We start from the raw sequence: 8,381 nt of genomic DNA on the forward strand, positions 1-8,381 counted from the left end.
TGGTCATCTGTCTCTGAATCCTCCTCTGAGGAGCTATCCGTAACCAGCGAGATATGCACTTCGTCAGATAGCATAGTCTGCTCTGAAGACCTTGTTTTCACTCCAGAATTTGCCATCACCGTGTCAAATGGCTGATGCACACGAAGAGCAGTTGAATGTAATAACATTTTTGACAAATGTAATATGTAACCAAAAAAAGGATGGCCTGATATAATTTACATATAAGATGACTGGCTAAGCAGGATGACATTGCAAAATTCACATATATGATGCCTGGCTAAACAAGATGGCGTTGCATAATTCACATAAACGATGAATAAACTAAACAGATGGATTCACACAAAGGATGTCTAAACTAAGCAGATTACATATTTGATGTATAAAGTAAGCAATGCAAGACACCGTATGCATGATATAACCAACATCAGCATGCCAAGTTAGAGCGAAGACCTCAGGGGGTAAATAGGAGTTGTCTTCTCCTTCTGAATCCCCCTCAGAACAGATATCTTTCTCTCGATTACAATCCGAAATGCGTGGAGGGGGGCTGCCTTTGCGCCTACCATGGAGCGACGTCTGCATGAAATTTTATTGCCACGCAAGGCTCATCTCTTTTGCTCTACATGTTCAGTTTCATTGTTTACAATAACTGTCATGCATAGGAGTAGAACATAGTGAGATTATGTAAGGAGTGCATGCAAAAATCCAGAGTGATGGTAGCAACCTGTGGATAGACCCAAAACCAATAATAGCAGGCAGATAATGGCTTTAGTTAAAAAATACAGATAATGGCTTCTTTACTGTTTGTTTCCCACCCAACATGAAACTCATAGTAGACACTGGAGATTAACTAGATAGTAGATAGATACTATTGATAGCGGCCCCGATATGTACCCCACAACCATTTAAAAACTCAAGTTTGACCATTAGTTTGGAGCTGACTCAGAGTCTAATCGGTGAACAGGACAATAAAGTAGCATGTAATATTAAGCGATGCATAACGTAAGCAGACACGAAAGAGTGAGACCTGTCTTGCGGACCCGTGTAGTCCTCGAGGTCATCTGCTTGGTTGATGATGGTAGTGCAGTTTTCATGGCTGCCAGTGGCGGGGAAGAAGATCTGAGGCGGCGAAAGACAGTCTGGAGGCCGGATCCCTGCTGTGCTGGACCCTTCTGTCGTTGGAGCAGCTGAGCTGGGGTGGACGACGGCGCAGCAGGAGCGGGACAAACCACACAAGGTTTTCTTTGACAACTATCTGTAAGAGAAGTAATTCTGTAATGGCTCGTTTGAATTGGAGGATTCCAACAATGCAGGGATAGGAAATAGACAGGAATAGGATAGGAATGCATGTGCAAAACAAAGAATTTAAAAACACAGGATTTCTGCCAATCCGGGTGTTTGATTCACAACAATTGGAAGATCACATGATGCAAAGAAGTATGGTGACATTAAGTCAAACCACAAGAAAATGTACGGTTATAATGCTATTATGCTACTATCTCTTAGTCTTGTGCTTCATGAATAGGAATTTGAAAAGGAGGACAAGTGAGAATTAAATTTCCTACGTTTTTTCTTTCAAGGAGACACTAAAGGAACAAATCCGTGTGCTCAGTGGACAATATATATAACATGTAGAGTAAAAAAGAGATGCAACAAGTGTAGAACCTCTTTGGCGAAGCCATGTCGATCTCAGCGTGATTGGGTTGGCCAGTGAGGATGCTCTGGCTGACTTGGCTATCGGAGGAGGGGAAGAAGATATTAGGCGTCTGGAGATGGAGCCCGAGGTACTGCTCCGCTGTGATGGAGGGTTTCGTCGTTGGAGCAGCTCCGTTGAGTTGTACGACGCCGAGGCTGAAGCAGGACAAGAGAGACAACGAACAACGTTAACCTGAGTGGAATTCTAATAGCATCTCCAATACATGACGTAAAATACATAACCACAAAGTGCTAGATGTAAAATACATCAGCCGCTCATCTCTGAACTTAACTATCAAAACTGAACTTAACTGTCGAAACTGAACTTAACTATCGAAACTGAATTTTGCTGTCGAAACTGAACGCACTAGCAAGGTGAGGCTACACGTCGGTCGACTGACTTTTTCATCTTTGGTCAGTCTATTTTGCAGCCGTTGGATACAAAATTAAGGGCCTGCGGTTCATCTTCAACCTCCACCCCCTGAGCCGGCCAAACAGCAGCCCCCGCCGCTCGCGGCCGGCGGTGCGCCGCCCCGCCCGTCCCAAAAACACTTCCCACTACCGGTCCGCCGCCGCCCCAACCATCCCTCTAGGCCACCCCGTGTCGAGCTTTTTCTCCGGCGATCCCCACGCCACCGCCCCGCCAACGCCCCGCCACCGTCGGCGACCACCGCCCCCATCATGAACCCTAAGATAGATAGTGGGGTATCTCTCCGGCGAGCCCCCCTCCCCACTGCGGCTGGTTCTTCCTTCACCCCAGCGAGCCCCCCACCACCTGAAAATCGACTGACCCAAAAGTCGATCCAGTCGACTAAAGTGTAGCTAAATCGGTGCAGCATCGTAAGCAAGAGCAAGAGCAGCAGCGCGAGCAAGAGCAATAGCAAGAGCAGACCAGGCAGGGGACCAAGAGCAAGAGTAGAGCAGCAGCGCGAGCGAGAGCTAAAGCAGCAGCAGGTCCTACTGATGTGGACGTCGCCGCCGAGGGAGCGATGCCGTGGATGAAGTGGCCGGCGACGCCGCCGTGGATGGAGACGCGCCGTGTCGGCTCGGGACCGAGCGCCGGCAGCACTGTGAGATCGAATCAAGAAGAAAATGTGGCGATTAGTGTACAACCTCTTTGGTGGCGCCGATTAGGCTGCAGCTTCATCCGAGGAAACGGTGATGATGATGCTCTTCCGGTGGTGCAAGTGAAGACGGTGGTGTGGGAATGGAGGTGGCGCAAAAGACGAGGGGAACGTCGGGGCAGCTCCTTGGAGGTGGAGGACGGGGTGGCTGAACCAATGGGACGATGAGATCGACGACGGATCCTCATCCGGTACGGTGGATGAGGGTCGTCGAGGTGTTGCTGTGGACGATGTCGTCGGGGAAGAGGCTCCGGCTGGGTGGCGGATGGAGCAGGGTGTGGGGTTTCGTCGCGGGTTTTCACGGTCTTGGTGTAAGAATGGGTAGGCGGATGGGATGGCAGTGGGGAACCATGGCTTAGAGACGCACTTGTCCGAAATGTGGGGTAAGTTACGAAAGTACCCCCACCGATTTGAGGCGGTTCTTTCGGTTCAGGGGTACCACGGGCATTTCGCATGTCTGGATTTCACAGGAGGTGGGAGTTTTCGCGCGCGTTGTAATTTCGAAATAGCAAGGCGCGGGTTGAGATGGAGGGAGTTGTCGGAGCACAATGAGACAAAGATATATCTTAAATATTTCGGGCTAACAAGGCGCGGGTTGAAATTTCCGGACAAGCCTAACGTGTACAGTCCCAAATCAATGCACCCTACAAATGTCATTCAAAACTTTGAATTCATGTTATGTTCAATTAAAATATTTTGCTACGTGTATAATGCATGCAACCTACTACTCAAATGAACGTTTTAGTGCATTCCAAACGTATATACCACCGCTTCAATATGAACTAAATTTGAATTTGTTTCTCTATTTGAATAAGATCTACAATAATGACTGTTGTGAAGTCAAAGCATTTGAATTCGTTTCTCTGTTTTAATAAGATCTACAATCATCATTATTGTCAAGTTAAACCATCGTTTGTGTATTATCTTCACAGCACACCACATGATTAGTCTCGAGTTACATATGAACTATGTGTACTCCTATATGAACTCCAACTAGATTTTTTGAATCCACTTTATTTTGATTTCAAATCACATTACATTTCTAGCTCTAGCTAGATCTTCATAATCTAAACCATGTCTCATATGTATAATGTGTTTATCACATTATGTATGGTGCCCCGCCCCCTACGCCTACAAGTATTTAGATGTGAGTTGGAAACACCACACATTACCACAAATTCAAATAAAATGTGAGAATGTTCGATATATAGTATTGTTTAAATTGTTTGATATTTAGTTGTAAGCTGCGAACGCCACACATTATCACAAATTCAAATAAAATGTGAGATTGTTTGATGTATAGTATGGTTTAGATTGTTCGGCATTTAGCTATGAGTTGCAAATGCCATGCATTATCACATTATGGTATAACATGTGCACAACACGTGTATCACCGCTATATTCATGCATGCAATGTTTAAAACACTATGATCTCCTATTCAAATATATGAATCCACTTTCATATCAAATTATGATCTTTATCAGTCTCTTACGCCCACACAATCCTCTAACCTTTGTAGCTACCACTAACTTTCTCTCGTGCATGCACATGCCCTCCTCGCCCTCCCCCTCCCTCGGCATTCTATCCACCTGGCACATTCATTTTTTTCTTTAGGTCGTTCTCCCAGAGTCTCCACAACTCCTTTCCGACACACACCGATCGATAAACCTCTCCAGCGGTGCCTGCCTACAACATACAAACACACCTTCAATCTCGTCCTTTATGTGTCCTTGCCTCGTGTCTCTCATACGGTCAGACACACGTGTAAACTCTCGCCCCTCTTTTCATCGCTCTCACAACCGCATACTCCTCCCCCTATCTAGCCAGTAGTTGGGCCTCTCGCACCACCTCCTAGCTCCATTCTCTCTGTCTATCCATCTCGTTGGGCCTTATTTGCCTCTAACAAATGGACGTACACCGACCGATCTCTCGCTATACATATAGCTAGCTAGGTCCTCATAACTCGTTTTTACCCACACACCAATCGATCTACCTCATTAGTTGTGTCTCTCCCTTCCTCCGACAAACAACAATTGATCTACCGATCTAGTTAGGTTTGCTTACCAAACACATGGTTCCCCTTCATCATCCATGGATGCGTCCCGACAGATCTATCACGCACAGGCACACACAAAAACACATCCCCACTCTTATTGATAGCATTGCAGTTCCACCCTCAGTTTGTCTAGTAGGCCTCTCCCACCATCTTCGAGAAGCAACTCCATCACCCATCCAGCACTCTACCCCTCTCCCTCCCTCTCTCCCTCCTCTCTCTCTCTCTGTCCCATCATATTTCCCGTCCTTCAGTTATGTATGGATGTCGACCTATCTCCCTCAAGACATAGCTGGGTCTCTCCTTCTCAACACATATATGAGTTGTTCTACCTCTATAGTTAGGCCTTTGCCTACCCCTCCCACCACCCCCACACACACCGATACATCGAGCGCTTTAGTCATGTCTCCCTGCCACACACAAACTTGACGTGTGCCCTCTAACGTTCCGGTAGGCTAGTCGCCCTATATCTTTGACTTGTACACACAAACAATTTCGATGGCTCTCTTCATCGATCTCGCACCCACCCACTTGATCCTCTCTTTGACTCTATCGATAGCTATGACCCCTCCCTCTCTTCTCGTGGATTGCCCGACCCTCTATTTATGATATGGATAGGCCTCCATTTCACACACATTGCATGCAAAATTTTGTTTGAGATGTCATCGACACATATTCCCACAAATAATTCACGAAATCAACCCCCACCCCAAAACAAAAAACACTCACGAACGCGGTTTGTATCTCTCATACACACCCCACGTAGGTGGGGGACGTGCATGAAGAGAAGAGGTGCATGCACGGCGCACGTACTCCCGTCTCTTTCCCAACCACACCTGCGCGGGTACACGGTGGAGCTCATTTCTGTACGAAAAAGGCAACCCATGTGGTAATTTGGCACGTGTACTGGTTGTCCACTTGGTGGAGGGAGGATCGTCTACCACGGGTGAACAAACAAATTGCAACTTGACGTGTTATGTTAAAAAAAGAGGCAAACCATGTGGGGCCTACCTTAGAGGCAAGGCTCTATACACTGGAGTACTTTTGATGTGTCCCATCAACTCGCAGAACGAGGAGAAGCTTGCTTAGTACGCCGTCTCCCCCCCACGGGCGCGGTGGCTCGCAGGATGAGGTGAAGCTGGCTTACCACGCCTTACGCCCGCTCCCTCGCCCACGCGCGCGGTGGCTCGCGCCCGAGGAGAAATTTTTACTACTCCCTCCGTTTACTCCTCGTCCCTACTACCTTGGTTATGGAGATTATACTATCATATTGTTTGGAATATATATGTCCTTTAGTAGATTTCAATATGAACTACTAGTACATACTCCAAACGCTGATGTATATAGACGTATTTTAGAGTGTAGATTCACTCATTTTGCTCCGTATGTAGCACTCTCCCTCGCCCCTCGACCCTCGCCCATGTGGTGGACGTGCAACAATTCATTCGGTCTCATATAGCTAGAACGATATATACTGCACTACCATTATTGCTCGACTTCCCGAAGAGGCGAAGAGCCAATCGCAAGGTTAATATCTTGGAGATGCCAAGTGCAAGGTTATAGGAGAACGAGTAGTAGGTGCCGCGTCATTTATAAATAAAGTTTTTTTTCTTCAGTGGCACGTACGCAATATGATAGGTTCATATGGAGAGAAAAGGAAATGGCTCCACTATATACATAGTCAGGACGGGCCAGCCTACACGGTTGCTTGCTGGGGTTGCTCTCTTCACACTCTGTCGCACAAAACGACTGTGGCCACATCTCTAACATCCCGGCGGATCACGTCCGCTTGGGGAAGGGGTGGATGCTTAGTGTAGATGCGGTGGCCGCCGCCGACGGCGAAAAACCACTATCGGCATGTCCCGATCAGGGGTCCCCACCGTTCTCTCTCACAAAGCCGGTGAGGTTGCCTTCGTCCCTTGCTCACTGCCGCGACGTGGGCAGTTGCCGCCTCCCGGCGCCCTCCTCAAGGTTGAGCTACGTCCCTCAGGTACAACTTCCTTTACATCCGGCTTGCACCATTGCTCCAGCTGCCCACATCACTCCCTGTGGATATTTCTCTACTCCTTTGCCCCGCACATACCTCTACTGGCTTCTACGTACTGTATTTGTGATGAGTTTATGTCTCATCAACTAGTCCCAGTAATCTTATTCTAATCACGCTTGTTCAATTTCTTTGCCACAGGGATGCTCATCTTGATTTTGGTGAAACTGCACAAAATGATCCGATGGTCAAAAGGTTGCAAACTTCATTTATTAGGAAGCTCGAACGTTGCCAGCAAATTGAAGCCTGGTCAGGGTTCATGGTTCAAGGGCTAGGGACTGCATGGATTGTTTTTTCTTTAGCTGCCTCTGTTCCAAAATAAGTGTCAACTTTAGTAGTAGTACAACTTTGTACCAAAGTTTGCACAAAGTTGAGAAACTTATTTTGGAACAGAGGGAGTACATATTTGCTATGATCTGTCAATCATTGAGATGCAATAGCATGCATGTTAGTCTCCTCTGCATTTGATGAAATGTTGCAACAGGCAACCTTGGACGCAAGATACATGTAACAGAAGCTGGAAGCTTCATAGCATTGTACAAATTTATCTCGCTAATAAATTACAGTACGTACTATACTAGTACTTCCTCCGTTCCTAAATATAAGTCTTTGTAGAGATTTCACCATGAACCACATGCGGATCACTGAGCCTGCGTGTTTTCACTGCTCTTGCACGCCTCCGCTGTAAGAATGGAGAAAATTGTAATCTAGTAGGTATACCTCCTTTCGCCGAAAGCGTGGGACATCCAGCAGTCCTACGACCTCAGTAATAAAGACCAATGAGCCGTCAAATCACATAGACCCAGCAGTAAGTTGGACGGACGAAGCAACCATCACTCTTGCGCCAGTGAGAGGTCGCGTCCGCTCTGCCCGGGCATGAATGTGGCACCGATTCTTTGGAGTTGCGCTGACCGTTTTGGGCGGGAAGCGCGCGCGGGTGATGGAGGGGCTTTGGGTGGGCCAGGCTGGTCAGGAGCGGCCGTGGCAGCTGTCCGCATGTCCCTACCGGACACGCCCGGAAACAAGAGATGCACCGACTCTCGCGGCTAAAATCGTACACTACACAACATCTCTCTGTACGAGTAGGTTGATCTGTCGCTCTCTCTAACACACACGCACACACACACATGCACACGCACGCACCTTGGTCCCGTTGCACCTTCTAACATGACTTATTACACCTAGACGGAGGGAGTAGTAAGTATACGAGATATGGTGGCACACTGACTTAAGTCAAATACAAGTGCCCAAAATTTGTGTGCATGTTATAATAAGGATTCAGGAATGTATAAAAGGTTATTTCCCTCTCGTTGAACATAACGGGAGGGTTGTGTAGCTGGTTAGCCTGTTCGCTCATCAAACTTGAGGTCTCGGGTTCGATAACTACACTTGAGCATAATTTGTGCCAGGAGGATTCTTTGACTGGTCAAAATGTTTTCTAGGGTTTGCACGCTTCACACTCTCTCT

This window comes from Triticum dicoccoides, chromosome 7A (genome assembly GCF_002162155.2).
Source record: "Triticum dicoccoides isolate Atlit2015 ecotype Zavitan chromosome 7A, WEW_v2.0, whole genome shotgun sequence".
Classification (NCBI taxonomy): Eukaryota; Viridiplantae; Streptophyta; class Magnoliopsida; order Poales; family Poaceae; genus Triticum; species Triticum dicoccoides.